Source organism: Brassica napus, chromosome C1 (assembly GCF_020379485.1).
Source record: "Brassica napus cultivar Da-Ae chromosome C1, Da-Ae, whole genome shotgun sequence".
NCBI lineage: Eukaryota > Viridiplantae > Streptophyta > Magnoliopsida > Brassicales > Brassicaceae > Brassica > Brassica napus.
Genome location: NC_063444.1, coordinates 17,906,185 through 17,922,681, shown reverse-complemented (window position 1 = coordinate 17,922,681; position 16,497 = coordinate 17,906,185). Strand labels below are relative to the sequence as shown.

General features: G+C 39.0%; 1 pseudogene; it reads left to right on the top strand.

Moving 5' to 3' along the window:
- The first annotated feature begins 14,512 nt into the window (after positions 1-14,512).
- LOC106404730 lies at positions 14,513-15,463 on the top strand (annotated as a pseudogene).
- Positions 15,464-16,497: the final 1,034 nt, after the last annotated feature.

The following is a 16,497-nucleotide window of genomic DNA, read 5'->3' as shown; positions in this document are numbered from 1 at the left end:
GTTCGGTTATATATTTCCTTAATTCTTTTTTTTCAAATCAAATTCTATTTCACTGAATCTTGAATTCCATCTGTTTTCTATATAATAAATCAAGAAAATTTGAGTTTCATCTATTTAAATAGATTTTTAGATATCATAATTTTGAAATGTAAAATGTGTTTACCTTTTTCCATATAGTGTTTGACACTGGGAATGGCTTCATGATTTTGGTAGTAATGCTCTGATCTTTCACGTTGTTGTGAAATATTAAGGCTAAAAGTGTACTTTGATAAAATCTTCAACTTGAATTATGTCGAAGAAATCATGGAAAATTGACTTCTAAAAAAAAAGAATGAATTTTTAAAAAGATCTTTGTCACACTTAAACCAAACTAAAACAACAAAGAAGCTGAAACTATTGAGAAAAAAAAAAGAAAAACAATAAATATAGGAGATGGAGCAGTTTCCGTAGGGAGTTAGAATTTTTTTTTTTCTTTTGAATGTGTCGAACAGTAGAAGCGGTTGTTTGAGAAAAAATAAGATTTTTTTGGTAACTTTAGATTTTTTTAGATACATAATTATTTGAAACAATTTTTTAAAAAAAAAATTTTAATACAATGACACATGTCAAAATTTTGTTGGCTAGGTGACTTGTGCTTTAGTATATAAGTAATGGGTGAAGGATTGATTGCTACCATATCACATGGTTACTCTTGCACGGTTCCCAATGAATTTTTTTCTTTCAATTTTTTGCTCATAATATTACATACTCATTCATGCCTACCACTTTTTCTTTGCCTTTCTAAAATCATTTTTCTAAATGATGATAGTATCCTTGTTATCTCTATACATCAAATGTTAAAGCTCGTTAACACAATTTTTGTACACCGGTTTGAGCTTCGTATCTGACCAAATATATGGTGTTCAAAAATAAAATAAAAATTCTGACCAATTATATTACAAAATCGAAACTGAGTCTCTTTAGAAAAATAGGAAAAGAAGAAGAAGAGAGCAGAGATCCGGACAATATGAAAAGGCACTTGTACTAATAAACGAGTTACCGACATGATTCACGTGCTCAGTTCTATTCTTACGCGTTCTCAATGGATCCTATGAGTTTTTTTTTCAACCAACCGTCCTTACTCTTCCCACTTGTCTTTTCTACATCCAACCTTGTTCATCAACGTATGCAAAATGCAATTGGATTTTAGCTGATAAAACCACACCGTCCAAATAATAACAATCATTTTGAGCTGGGTCTTCTTCTAAATTAATGTTGGGGTCAAAAACGGTTACGACGAAGTTAACATTCAAAACGTCCGAAGAAGAAAATGAGAACTTTCTTCGACAAATACTTTTTCGAAATAGATTCTTCCTTACGAAAAATTTTGCGGAGGAAACAGGAGACATCAGACAAGAGCTCGAAAAAGGTCGCCACGCAACGATCGAACGCGTGTCCCGCTCGGTCGCTACGTAACGACCGAGCTCGAGCCAAGTGGAGATTCTCCGAACCACTCATGCACTACAAGAAAACAGCGGCATACTGAGGGAAAAAGTCGTCGGTATGTCGTCGGAATAACGCTATTCCGACGACATACCGACGACAAAAGTCCTCGGAAATAACTCGTCGGAAATTCATTTTTCCTCGGAAATCCCTCGAAAATTTCCGACGGAATTCCGAGGAACTGAATTTCCGAAGAAACTCCGAGGACCACTAGATCGTCGGAAAGTTCCTCGGAATATACCGAGGGAGGATTTCCTCGGTATATTCAGAGGAAATTTCCGATGGTCCAATCCTCGGAAGTTCCGACGAAATATTCCTCGGAATTTGCATCGGGAATTTCCGAGGAACGTGGCCCTCGGAAATTTCCGAGGAACGTAGCCCCTCGGAAAATTCCGAGGAACATTCCCGCGGATTTTTTTTTTAAAATTCTGACGACTTATTCCGAGGAAAAGGTCGTCGGAAATTTCCGAGGGTGCTTTTCCTCGGAATTTCGAAAAAATTATTTTTTTAAAAAAATTAAAATTTGTGAAATTTAAATTCGAAAATATAAAATTAAAATTAAAACTAAAAACATATTAGAAAATTCAAAGTTCTACAAATAAAAATAAAACATTCCGAGTTTTTGGTTAAAAAAAAAAAACTACGTGTCTTGAATGTTCGGAAACACCTCGTTTGGGTACATCCTCTTCATCATCTCCATCATCTGCTCTTTCAGCCTCTTCTGTGTCTCATAGCCCGCCTGTTGAGCTGCCATCTGGGTCTCCAATGCAGATATCCGATCATCCTTGTCCTTCAGCTGAGCCGTAAGAACATCTGGATCAACATATGGCGGTGGTGCAGAAGAAGGAGCAGCCGACCAGGAGCGACGACCCAAACCGACCAAACGTCTCTTCTTCTTTGGAACCGACTGAAATATAAATAGCCAAATTTAAATAATATAAATTGATAATAAAATAAAAATCAAGAAATAAATAAATTGAACTTAAAAAAAAAAGAACTTACCGATTCAACGATTTCGTTGATTCGAAACCGAGACAAGTTGGTCGAAGCCGTCGAAGCGTCATCCTCGGTTTGAAGCTGAAACACTTCGTCTACCACCTGAGTTTGGACCAGGTCGACCACGTCCCTCACAAGACCGTCATCAATCTGGCCGGTCTTCTTGTTGGTATACGCCATCTTCATTAGGGCGAGATCATCAACTGGCTCGCCATCATTTTCTTCCGCCTTGAAAAAAAACATAAATTAAAGAAACATTAGAAATTAGAAGAAATGCACAATAAATTAAAATTCTGAAACTCAAATAATTGAAAAAAAAGCGGTTGAACTTACCATGCGATCTCCCAGAGTGGCAATAGATTGAGCACCCAAGTTATGCTTGTAGATGTCCTTCCCTTTACGGTCGCTCCTGCGGTTGGTGGAGTTGGTGGAAGAAGTTTCTTTCGTCTCTTCCTTATCCCAATGCGCACACAACTCCTTCCAAACCGTGTCGTTCATCGACTTTGGGACCATTTAATTAAAAAAAAAAGAAAATAGTTTAATAAATTAAAAAATTGTTTAATAAATTAAATCGAACCTTATTGATTTCTCACTTCTTCTTCCACTCGTGGATCTGCTTCCCATAGTTGTCCATAACTTTATGGACGAAGTGGTGATAGATAAAGAGCGTCTCATCGGAATTCCAGTTGAACTCTTGGTGAAAAAAAAAAAAATTAGTAGAAAATTTATATTAAAGATTAAAAATATAAGTAAAAAAATTAGAATACTTACCGCAAACTGACGAAACCACAGATGCTGCTTGTCGGTAGGGAAGTGGGTGAAAGTCGGATGTCCCCTGTCGAGGGCTGAGTACATCATACGGTTGATCCATGCGCTGATCCCGTTCCCGGATCGGTTGAACCTAAGAAAAAGAATAAACGGTTAATAATGAATCCAAATTTAAAGAAAAAAAAAATATGTTTAATTACCATGTTTGACCCCGTCCATGTGGATACGGAGTGAGATAGGGAAGATGGTCACGACCGGGCTGTTGAACCAACTCCGCAACACTCATCACTCCCGGAGGACCCGGAGGAGCAGGAGCGGATGCAGCAGCGGGAGCGAGAGGAGCAGGAGAGGCTGCAGCAGAGGGAGATGTATGGTAGGAGCTGTGGGACGAAGGAGAATCCTGAAAATGGCTGGAATCCCGAGACTGGCTCCCCGTACCACCACGACCACGACGCTGTCGAGGCCGGGTCTCATCATCATGAGAACTGTAAATTAAAAAAAAAATATTTGATAAATATATAAATATATAATTATTATTTTTTAAAAAAAAAATCCCAAATAATAGTTTTTAATCACAAAAAAAGATTTATAGATATTAAAAATGTTTAATAAATATATAAAAATAGTTCTAATAAACAAAAAATAGTTTTAATAAATAAAAAATAGTTTAATAATTACAAAAATAGTTTTAATAATATTAAAAATGTTTAATAAATATATAAATTTATATAATATATATATATATATATTTTTTTTTTTTGTAAAAAAAAATCCCAAATAATAGTTTTTAATCACAAAAAAAGTTTTATAGATATTAAAAATGTTTAATAAATATATAAAAATAGTTCTAATAAACAAAAATTATTTTTAACAAATAAAAAATAGTTGAATAATTACAAAAAATAGTTGTAATAATATTAAAAATGTTTAATAAATATAGAAATTTATATAATATATATATATTTTTTTTAAAAAAAATCCCAAATAATAGTTTTTAATCACAAAAAAAGTTTTATAGATATTAAAAATGTTTAATAAATATATAAAAATAGTTCTAATAAACAAAAATTAGTTTTAATAAATAAAAAATAGTTTAATAATTACAAAAAATAGTTTTAATAATATTAAAATGTTTAATAAATATAGAAATTTATATAATATATATATATATATGCATTTTTTTTTTTTTAAAAAAAAATCCCAAATAATAGTTTCTAATCGCAAAATAAGTTTTATACATATTAAAAATGGTTAATAAATATATAAAAATAGTTCTAATAGACAAAAAATAGTTTTAATAAATAAAAAATAGTTTAATAATTACAAAAAATAGTTTAAATAATATATATAAATACAAAAAAAAATTAAAAAAAAATTAAAAAATTCTAAATCAATTCAACAAAACAAATTATTCTACCAAATCACAATTATAAACCTATTATACAACCAAATCACAATCCTAACCAATCACCCTAACAAAAATCTATCAAAGCTACACAAAAGCCTAACAAATAGAACCTAAGAGAGTGGTATAGGGTCCTTACATGATTTGTGTAAGAGAAGGGGGAGATCACCGGAGATATCGTCGGATTTCAGTGGGAAATCGCCGGAGGAGTCGCGCAGAGGAAGAAGAGAGAAATGGGGAAGAAGAAGCGGCTCGTGGTTATTCAAACCGCAAAACGTTGTTTTCGATTTAAAACCCCTATTTCCTCGGAATTCCCTCGGATATTCCGAGGGAATTCCGAGGAAACCCTTATCTTCCTCAGAATTCCGTCGGAATATTCCGAGGAAATACCGAGGAACTAGTGTTTGGGGTTTCAAAACATCAATTTTTTTTTGTCGTATTTCATTTCTTATACAATTGTAATGCATACCATTGATGATTCTTTGTATAGATGAGCATAAACTATGAAATAACAAAATTTCAAAACGAATTGTAAGTATTCCCTTTACCGTTCATTAAAGTGTATAAGTGTTTCTCTTATGTTGTGGGGATTTCGTTCATACAATCGGAAAAGTGTTTATTATAGGGTAAGAAACAAATTTTTGACTACATAATAAGTATAAGACACTTAATAAGGGTTATATAAGTGTTATTCAAACCGAAAAACATTGTTTTCGATTTAAAAACCTTGTTTCCTCGGTATTTCTTTAAAAAAAAAAAAAATCAATGGTAGTCTGTTTCTGAGTCGTCATCACCAGATGAATCTGAATCTGGATCTTGGTGAAACTCTCCAATAACTGGTTCATCCTCTACGTGAACGACAGTTTCCTCTCCGAAGTCAGTTAAATCGACTACAAGGCCAACTCCAGCTAAATCTTCTGCTGCACTTAAGTTGCCAGATGTGCTTGGTTGTAGTGGGTCTTCCAGCTCAGAACTTCCCTGAACTCGGCCTCTCAGGTTGAGTCTTGTAACAATAACCCATGGATCATCTCTGTTCCTTACCCGGGGGTACTTGATATAACAAACCTGTAACATTTAGAAAATTATTAGTAAAATTATAAATTAATACACATGATGATGAATCATTCTGAATAATTAACATTTAATTACCTGATCGGCCTGAGAAGCAAGAATGAAAGGATCATAATATTGCAGCTTTCGCCTCGAATTTACTGATGTAACACCAAATGCATCTGTTCTCACACCTCGATCTGGAGTGTTGTCGTGCCAATCACAATAGAAAACAATACAGCGCAATCCAACCATGCCCAAATACTTGATTTCCAAAATCTCATGTATGTGTCCGTAGTATACATCATCTCCTGATGCAGAACAAACGCCAGCATCATAAGTCATACTCGAACGTCTCCTCTTCTGAGTTGTGAATGCATATCCTCGAGTACAAAATCTCGGATATGACTTCACAACAAAGTTTGGTCCAACGACCATCTCACGTATCCAATCGTCAAATGTTTCACCTCTGTCCAAACCAGCAGACACCTATTAATAGCACATATATATATGTTATATCAATAAATGTGAATTAGTATAAATATGTGATAAAATATATTTTAATTTGTTTAAAGCACTCACATAAGTAAACATCCATCCAGTAAATTCTCTCTGCATCATTTCTTCTAGTTCGTCCTCTGTGGCGTATCTATACTCGAACCGCTTTTCTGCCATGAAAATCCTATATATGATGACAATAATGTAATTAATTAAGATTTAAATTTCAACTTGTTAAAATAAAAATTTGTAAGCTAATTTATTTGCCTCTCATATTGAAGAAAGTCTTCGCAGTTGGTGAGCAAATATGTTTGCAAATGACTGCGCTCCTGCTCAGTAAGTCGACGGTACTTTGGTTTTTCGCTAAGTCGTCCAACGTCTGTGAAAATGTCTGGAACCGTAACATGATATGTTGCCTGTTCGCCTCTATCATCATGCCGAGCAGGTCTTCTGTTTTTGGTCTGAACTTCTGTCGGAAAGTAGTACTCGGCAAAGTTTGAAGTTTCTTGATTGATCATCTGTGCGACTATAGAACCTTCCACCCTACTTAAATTTTTCACCATCTTCTTCAAATGGAACATATACCGCTCATACAGATACATCCATCTATACTGCACAGGACCACCAAGTTCCAATTCTCTTGCCAGGTGAATAACAAGATGCTCCATAACATCAAAAAATGGGGGAGGAAATATCTTCTTAAGGTTGCACTGAATCACGGCTATGTTAGTCTTTAAATTTTCAATACCTTCAAGAGTCACTGATCTCGTGCATAAATCGCGGGAGAAACCACTTATCCCTGCAATTGCTTCATGAACATTTCGTGGTAATAGTTCCTTGAAGGCGAACGGAATGAGGCGCTGCATCATTACATGGCAATCGTGGCTTTTCAAGCCAGTAAACTTTCCTTCCTTTCTGTCGATACAGTTACGCAAATTTGATGTGTAACCGTCTGGAAATTCCACATCGTTTGAAATTCAATCAAAGAACGCATCTTTTCCCTCTGCATCAAGTCGGTATATGGGAAAAGGAGCCCTACCATTCTCATCAACATGAAGTTCTGAACGAGCACATATATCGACTAAATCCAGTCTTGACTTCAAATTATCCTTTGTTTTACCTTGAACATTAAGGATCGTGTTCATGAGATTGTCAAAAAAGTTCTTCTCAATATGCATGACATCTAAATTATGCCTTAGCAGATGATCCTCCCAGTATGGCAGATCCCAGAAAATACTTTCTTTGTGCCAGTTATGTAGTTCTCCAACAGCATCTACCGGAAAACGCTCATGTCCACCGACGTCTGGCGTCCTTTCTGCACCAAAATCTCTTAGTTGTATCTTCAAATCTTTCCCACAAATTTCCGAAGGTGGACTATCAAACACCCTCTTGTTCTTCGTAAACAAATTCCTACTCCTACGATATGGATGATCAGGTGGTAGGAATCTCCTGTGAGAGTCAAACCAACACGTTTTCCTTCCGTGTTTTAGTTGGAAAGCATCAGTGTTATATTGACAATATGGACATGATAGCCTTCCATGCGTTGTCCATCCAGACAACATACCATATGCTGGAAAATCACTTATTGACCACATTAGTACTGCCCGCATTTGAAAGTTTTCTTTACACAAAACATCGTATGTTTCAGCATCTTGAGCCCATAGTTGTTGCAACTCATATATTAGTGGCTGAAGAAACACATCAAGTGATCTCTTAGGATGCCCTGGTCCGGGAACGAGAATCGGGAGAAACAAAAACTCTCGTCGCAAGCACAAGTTTGGGGGTAGGTTGTATGGTGTAAGAATGACGGGCCATAGAGAATACTGTCTTCCACTCTTGCCAAACGGACTGAAACCATCAGTACATAATCCAAGGTAGACATTTCTTCTCTCATACGCAAAGTCGGGATACTTTGATTGGAAATGCTTCCACGCTTTTGCATCTGAAGGATGTCTAATCTCACCATCTGTTGAGTGCTCCGCATGCCATCTCATTGGTTGCGCTGTGCGTTCAGACAGATACAACCTCTGCAACCTTTCCGTCAAAGGCAAATACCACATCCTTTTATATGGCACTGGAACTCTTCTACTTGTATCTTTATAACGAGGCTTTCCACAAAATTTGCATGTAACCCGCTGTTCATCCGCCCTCCAATAAATCATGCAGTTGTCGCTGCATACATCTATTACCTGATACGATAAACCAAGACCAGCTACGAGTTTCTGAACCTCGTAGTCTGAAGCAGGAGCTACATTATCCTCGGGTAGAATACCTTTTACAAAATTAGCAATCGCATCCACACAGTCTTCAGCCAAATTATAATCTGTTTTAATGCCCATCAATCTTGTAGCAGATGATAAAGCTGAATGACCATCTCTGCAACCTTCGTACAATGGTTGCTTTCCAGCATCCAACATATCATAAAATCTCCTAGCTTGTGCATTGGGTAAATCTTCCCTTCTAAAATGATCATTTACCATCTGCTCAGTACCTACACCATAATCTACATCCGTTCTAATTGGTTCTTCTAATCTAACCGTTGGTTGAGGTTCGCTAGTACTACCATGTTCATAATCAGTTTCCCCATGATGATACCAAATTTTGTAACTTCATGTAAACCCACTCAAATATAGATGAGTCCAAACATCTCATTCTTTAATAACCTTTCTATTTTTAAAATTAGAGCAAGGACATCTTAACATACCTGTTTTTGCTTCCGGTTGTCGGTGAACTAACCCCATGAATTCGGTTATACCTCGTTGGTATTCTTCCGTAAGCAACCTCGTGTTCGGATCCAAATGAGGTCGATCGATCCAATAACGAAAATAATTTGAAGCAGACATGTTTTTTATGAATCAAATTCGTGTGTAAAGAGAGTAAGAGGGATGATGAAGATATGGAGTGAATGAAGAGAAAGAGGGGTGCTTGTATTTATAGTTGAAATCCTGCCGACAGACCGAGGAAATTCCGATGGAATTCCGACGGAAACGGCTAGTTCGTCGGAATTTCCTCGGAATTTTTAAAATCCCCCAACGGTTCTCTAACGGCTATAATAAATCCTCGGAATTCATCAGTTTTTTCCGAGGAATACGTTTTTCCTCGGTATTCCATAAGAATATTCCGACGGATTAGTATTTCCTCGGAATTCCGTCGGTATATTCCGAAGAAATTCCGAGGAAACCAAATTTTGTGTTTCCTCAGAATTTCCTCGGAAATTCTTCGGGATATTCCGAGGATTTCATTTTCCGTCGGAATGTCCGTCAGAATGTCCGTCAGAATACCGCTGTTTTCTTGTAGTGATGACGTGCCTGGAAGGGGAAAAAGCAAGAAAAGTGATGGAGGAAGTACATTCTGGGTCCTGCGGCAACCATTCCGGTGGAAGATCGCTGGCATTGAAAATCAAATACCATGGTTACTACTGGCCTACGATGATCGGAGATTGCGAGAAGTTCGCACGAAAATGCGAAAAATGCTAGAGGCATGCTCCAACCATCCGACAACCAGTCGAAGTTCTCTCCTCCATCACATCGCCATGTCCTTTTATGCGTTGGGCCATGGATATCGTCGGACCCCTTCATAATTCAAAGCAAAAGCGTTTCCTTTTAGTCATCACCAATTTCTTTTCAAAATAGGTAGAGGCAGATTCGTACACGAGTATAAAAGATGTCCAAGTCGAAAGTTTCGTATGGAGAAACATCATCTGTAGGCATAGAGTTCCTTACGAGATCGTAACCGATAACGGATCTCAGTTTAACTCCACCCGGTTCGAGGTGTTCTGCGAAAAATGGAAGATACGACTTAACTAGTCGACGCCCAGGTATCCGCAGTGTAACGGACAAGCTGAAACGATTAATAAAACCATTATCGACGGACTGAAGAAACGCTTAGAGACCAAAAAAGGCAGGTGGGCCGACGAACTCGAGGGAGTCCTCTGGTCCCACCGTACCACCCCGAGGCAAGCAACGGGAGAAACCCCTTTCGCTCTGGTGTACGGAACGATTCCCACAGAAGTAGAGTTCCCCGGTGTTCGAAGAATATTACTTCCCGAACGAGAGGAGCTCAATAACACCATGCTCCTGGATGATCTCGATCTCATTAACTAGCGCCGAGATCGAGCTCTCATCCGAATCCAAAATTACCAATACGCAGCCGCAAAGTACTATAATTCCAACGTACGGATTCACAGATTTAATCAAGGAGATCTGGTCCTTCGCAAAGTCTTCCAAAACACCGCTGAAGGAAACGCGGGAAAACTTGGAGCAAACTGGGAAGGACCCTATAAAATCGAAAAAGTCGTCCGACCAGACTCCTACGAAGTAGCCAACATGCAAGGCATAAAAATTCCAAGGACCTGGAACGCGATGCATCTCAAAAAATACTACCACTAAACAAACCAACACGGAATGACCGAACTACGTGACGGGTTAATCTCCATAAGGAGTACGTAGGCAGTTTGTCGAAAGGCAAATTCAGCTGTCCCCCCTCATTAAAAGGGGGGGGGGAGTGGATATGTATACTCGTATACTCTCAAATTCGGAAACATTCGACCACGCCTTTGATGTTTTCGACATATCTTAACCAAGCAAATTATTTTTTATCTGCAAAACATTTTCGATATTCGGAAATAAATCAGCCGTTAGGGAGAAGAAGCCTTTGGCATCGCGAGACGTCGCAAGAGATGCCTCGAGAGTTACTTCTTCCGAACGACGAAAACAGACACTCCGTAAAAAAAATGATGAACATTTTAACACATATTTTGCGCAAAAACTCCAAACGACGGCATCTGCCGCCAAGTCCGGTGCTGATCACATCGAACTCTCGAACGTCCTAAACAGACATAGGCATCTCACGAAGATGACTCCCATACATCCGACACAAGGATAATAGCGCTATAAAAGAAATCCGAAATTTTGGTCCAGCACTTCCGGTTGGCTTAAAAATTGTCTCCGGAGAGATGCTCGATTCATATCTAACAAGTCATGTAAGCCGAGAACCTATCGCGGACTTTAAATCGGTACAAATCAGGTTAAAATCGCGACAGATAAATAGATAGTCGGCTAGTCACCGCATAAAATCTTAAAGCCGAAAGTAAACCTAGGTCTTGCCTTAAACCCAGCGCACTGGTATCTAACATCTCAAGGCATGATATCCAAAAGATACGAGATCCCAAAACCATGCCTCTATGTTTATATTCGACATCTTCAGATATCCCGCGAATTCTATATCTCGCGGAAAAACTCTCGAAACGGATATCGAACAAAACATTTTACATCGAAGAAGGATATGAGACGACAACTCATCACCCTCCTTCCACGCCATACGTAAACTTATGAAAAATGCAACTCGATCATCTTGTCATAAAAAGAAAGCCGCATAGCGGCAGAGATTCAAAGCCACATACGACCAGTCCCGAAATATGAAATAAGGCCATTTAAGGCTGAAACATCAAACATAAAAAAAACTCTCTCGCAAGAGATTTAACCAAAGTCATCCTCAGAACTCACGCTCCCTCTTCACCCGTCGCTTCGTCCAAGCCTGGAGCCGCATCACCTCTGCTTTCTCCGAGCACTAGATCTCTCCCCTCTGGGCCTTCTGACCACGTCGGAAGAAAGCACGCGGATTTCAGGTCAGCTAGGATGAGATCGAAATCTCCGTCCACGACTGCCAAATCTTCCTTGCAGCCGGACAGTCGGGCCTCTTCGGCCTCTAAGGTCGGAGGAGTCTCACTCTGGAACGACTGAACCACGGCCACCTTGCCCTCAATCGTCGCCAAGGCCAAATCCCTATTCCGGATGCACTCGAGGGAGCCCAGAAAGGCAGAGATCTTCGCCAAGCGAGCCTGAAACTCAGAACGAAGAGCGTCGGTGGCCTCTCGGATCCCGCGGCTCGCTAATCCTGCATCGCCCTCGATCTGACGCTGAAGCCGACGCACCTCCGAAGATTTGGCCTTCCTGGCTTTCTTCTCCTTAAGCTGTGAACTCGCCATCTTCCCGAGATCCCTCTCGAGCTCCCCTATCGCGACCTCGAGTTTCGACACTTTTGCGGAGTGAGAATCCTTGACAGCCGTCAGCATGGCCTCGGTTTCAGACCATCTACCCTGCAGCTCCAACAACTTCCCGGCAAGACAACTGGTCTCAGAAACGCACTCGCTGATCATCCCATCGATCAACGACATGAACTGCAAAACGAGAAGAAAGTTAGGGATTTTTTGTCTTTTAGAAAAATATATAACAATCAAGAGATTAAGTGAGCGACAAACCTTTCCGCGAAGCCCCGACGCTATGCTCGAGCCTCCTTGCTGCGAAGATTCCCTGTCACCGCCCTTGGTAAACTTCCTCTTCCGTCACTTAGGCTGAGCAACCGGAACAACACTAGGAGCGCGCAGCGCTAGAACGATCTCTTTCCTGGCCGGAGGAGGAGGCATAGAGTCAGCAGCCCTCTCCTTATCTTCGACGAGAATCGGATTCGTGGACGATCCGGCAGGTAGAGCCGAAGCATCCGGAACGCCCGAGCATGCGAGAGTTCCCGTGTCTCGGGGAGTTACGACCTCGGTCCCGTGACCCGGAGCAATGGCCAGTGCAGAAGAAGATGGGAACTCGGCGCCAGCTCGAACCTGTTCCTTCTCGGCTTGGCGACGAACTAGTCTCTCTCCAAAGGGGAGATGGTCAGCAGCGAAAGTCGGCACTTCGACCGGAGAAGTCGGAATCGTAGCCGGAGAGGTGGCCTCGTCCATCTCAACATCGGAGTTTCTCTTGTCACCGTGGGAAGAAGACATGTTGAATGCAAAAGATTTGGAGCTAGAGAGGTTTTGGAGGTTTGAAGAAGGGAAGGTGTGAAGCAAATGAATGACAAGAGCTCACTATTTATAGAAGTATGGGCTCGGAATTTTATATTTTTAATATATACTTTCTCAAGAATTTTCTTCCGCGGAGTTTAAAGTAAACTTCGTCCAATACGCCTAACTTTGCCAAAATCGTCAAACCGCGCACTAGAGTCTCGACTCTAACGAGCTGGGAGGCTAACTGTTGGGGTCAAAAACGGTTACGACGAAGTTAACATTGAAAACGTCCGAAGAAGAAAATGAAAACTTTCTTCGACAAATACTTTTTCGAAATAGATTCTTTCTAACGAAAAGCTTTGCGGAGGAAACACGAGACATCGGACAATAGCTCGAAAAAGGTCGCCACGCAACGACCGAACGCGTGTTCCGCTCTGCCGCTACGTAGCAACCGAGCTCTTCCGAAACGTCGATACGACATTAGTCCATGCATTCTCGTCTACCCTTCGATGCTATCTCCCGAAGACCGTAGCGAACCCATTTCATGTTTCCCGTCATTCTAAGTCATCGATCAAACTTTACGGTAAAAACCACGGAAAGTTCGTTCTTTATCGACAGAAGCCGTAATAAACGCTTCGAGTCAGAAGACGGCCCAAAGGGACCTAAGACATGACTCGAGGCCCAACTTACGATTTCTTAACCAACAGCCCGCAAGCCGCATGACAGTTTACGCTTGATTCGCAAGGAAAGATAAATGTCAAGTTTTCGCGGATAAATACGAAATTTTGAAAATAATTACGAAGATCGGAAAAAATGGAATATCTCCATTTTTATGCTATGATGGCTTAAGGGCAGAAGAGGAAAAGCGTAAACCGACCTAGGAGCCAGTATATAAGGAGTCCTAGGCGAGAGACATGAGGAGAGACTTTTTTCGGAGCAAACTTAGCACTTAGAGCGATTTAGGCATATTTCCGTTTTTGTTATTTCGAGCTGCGACTCAATTAGGTTTAGCCGTCTTAGGGTTGGTAGAACTAGGAATCTCGCCGACAGCTCTTGAGCCCAGGCTTATACCTTGTTGTAACGCTCAAACATGGATTCTAAATTAGATCTATTTGCTTTATTTTTACGATTTTTGTACTTTGTCGTTGATATCTCGTGTTCTGATTGCTTAGCGTGTGGTATTAACAGATTCTGGGACCTCTGGAAAATTAAAGTTTTTCTAGTTTCATAATTTAAACGAAAATCGACAGTGCGAATTTCGGTTCCCACGATTAAACTTGATAGATTTTCGTTAACAACTGGTAAATAGTTGACAGAATCTATCGGAAGGTGGTATCGTGAGAGCAATGATTTTCAGTGTAGAAAGGTTTGGTAAATCACGTGGTATACATTATGCTGTATTGGACCCTATGGCTTGCATCATCAAATCACAGATTATAGACAATCTTACTACTGTAGTTCTCAGTTTTTTTATTCCTTTCTGACGTAAATATATTTGTAAAGTTTTTTGGTGTAAATTGTTAAACTGTTAATAAAGAAATGGTAAACAAATGGTGAGAAATAAAAAGAAGTATCGACACAATCTACACGTTCTTCTGCTTCACTCTAACACTTGTGCCCCTTCTCTTCTTTGTCTTCTTCCCTCTTCCTCCTTCCTCAAATTCGCTTCGTTCACCTTCAGATTCTCTTACCAGACACAAACTCAGATTCACTCCGACAATGGAAACATTCCGAACATTCCATCTCTTCCTTTTTCTCTCTCACTTTATCTTCTTGACGACACACACTACGCTTACGTCAGCAAACTCTCAGATCGTTGACTGTACAATGTGCACTTCTTGTGACAATCCTTGTCAGCCAAATCCCTCTCCTCCACCACCGACTCCATCTCCTCCACGTCCAGTCACCATCAGCGCCTGTCCTCCGCCTCCTAGCTCTGGCGGTGGTGGTGGTAGTGGTGGTCCTTACTACTACTACCCACCTCCTTCTCAGTCTGGCTCTTACGGGCTACCACCGTCTTCCTCCGGCGGCGACGGTGGCTACGTTTATCCGCCGCCTAAAAGTGGAGGAAACTACCCTTTTACGCCGCCGCCGAACCCAATCGTTCCTTACTTTCCGTTTTACCACTATAACCCTCCGCCGCAATCTGTTGTATTGTCCGGATCCACAAGTTTATCTTACGGGTTTTCATTTGTGTTAGGTTTTGCTCTTTTTCTCAGTACGTACGTTGCTTATAAATAAATAATACAGGTTAAAGAAGATGATAGAGGTTACTTGTAACAAAAAGAAACCCTTTACCCTTATCTCTTTGCAGAGAAGATGACTATGCATGAGAGATCTTTACGCTACAGATCCTTTTCATTTCTCTGCTTGTACAAGTAGATATATTTATCTTTTTAACAATTTTATGAATGTAGTTTCTTCCCCTTTTTACATAATTTATTTATCAAAAAATATTAAAGATAAATAAATGGGGGTTGCCTTTATTTTGGGTTTTAGTTGCTTTTATGTGTTTACATTCCAATTTCAACTAACTATTTGATGCTAAATAGTATGGTTAAAATGACAAACAAAAGCATTTTTTCCTAAGGACAATAGGGACTGCTGGATACTGAAAATAACACACTTGAAACTTTTTTTGGATACTATTTATTTTTGTTATTCTTTTTTTTTTTTTTTTTTTTTTGTATTTTTACTAACCTATTTTTGTTATTCAAAAAGATCAAAACCGCTATAAATGATTTTGGGTCTACATGTTCAACAAGCATCCAATGTAAGTTGATGTTTAATTTTGATAAGAACTTTTTTTTTATGTTGACACTCTAGTTGAATTCATGTGTAGATGACTTTTGGTAATATAGGACCATTTGAATGAATTTTTATATGAAATCGGTTTTAAGTAATTTGAACTTCTGGTTAAAAATGATCTTTGAAGAGTTGAAGAAAAGTTTGTGTAGAATTAAACCCTTGACCATGGGTCAGAGCAGAGAGATCATGGCACGAAGAGCAAAAACACTCTGACTATGCTATTTTCTGAAATCTATTAGAAATTTTTTTTGTAATATTTTATTCCAACAAATTTAGCAACCCTTCTTACACTTATGCCTTGACATGCTTATGTTTTATGTTCCCCTTAGACACATATAGCAATCCAAAGTTTATTAATCCGAATGAAACGAGAAGAAGAGATTCTCGGTTCAATCAGAAACAAAAGCAACGGAATCTAATCAAAACGGTTAGATGAGGATCTAACCCGATCGGAAACCGAAGAAAAACCGAAATAACACTATACTACTGTCCGATCATTAATCGGAATCAAAAAGATAAGTATTTGAGATTTTGTTTTCAACTAAGAAACTCTACTGAAACATTCTATAATGAATAAAGAATTTTAAAATTCACAACTTCGATTTTTTCAATAACAGTAGATTATAAAATCCGCCGTTAGTTTATCAAATAATAATTTAATAAACGTGACTATAATTTTCAAAAAAAATTGTTTGAATAAGGTTTTTTAAAA